Raw genomic sequence first — 318 nt, 5'->3', positions numbered from 1 at the left:
GCTCTTCCTGGACAGCTCACATCTGGTGACTGAGCAAGGCGGGTGCGCAAAGGCCTGGACGTCTCTGCCCAGTGTGGCACAGCTCTGATGGGCAGACCTTGCCCCGGAGCTGCCCACCACGTTGGGTGAGGCTTGGTCAGGCATGCATTACAGTCTGCATTCTCTTTGCTCAATCTTCTTTCCTCCCCCTTCTTTTCACTGGTACTGATCCCTAATAAACAACTTACACCCAAATCTGCCTCAGCATCTACTTCCAGAGAACCCAATCTGCTACAGGCTATATGCTTGGAGGGCAAAGAAGGAACTTGCTAACTAATT

Source organism: Lipotes vexillifer, unplaced genomic scaffold (genome assembly GCF_000442215.2).
Source record: "Lipotes vexillifer unplaced genomic scaffold, Lipotes_vexillifer_v1.1 scaffold241, whole genome shotgun sequence".
In the NCBI taxonomy this organism is placed as follows: Eukaryota; Metazoa; Chordata; class Mammalia; order Artiodactyla; family Lipotidae; genus Lipotes; species Lipotes vexillifer.
The sequence above is the reverse complement of the archived record's forward strand: the minus strand, read 5'-3'. Positions refer to the sequence as shown.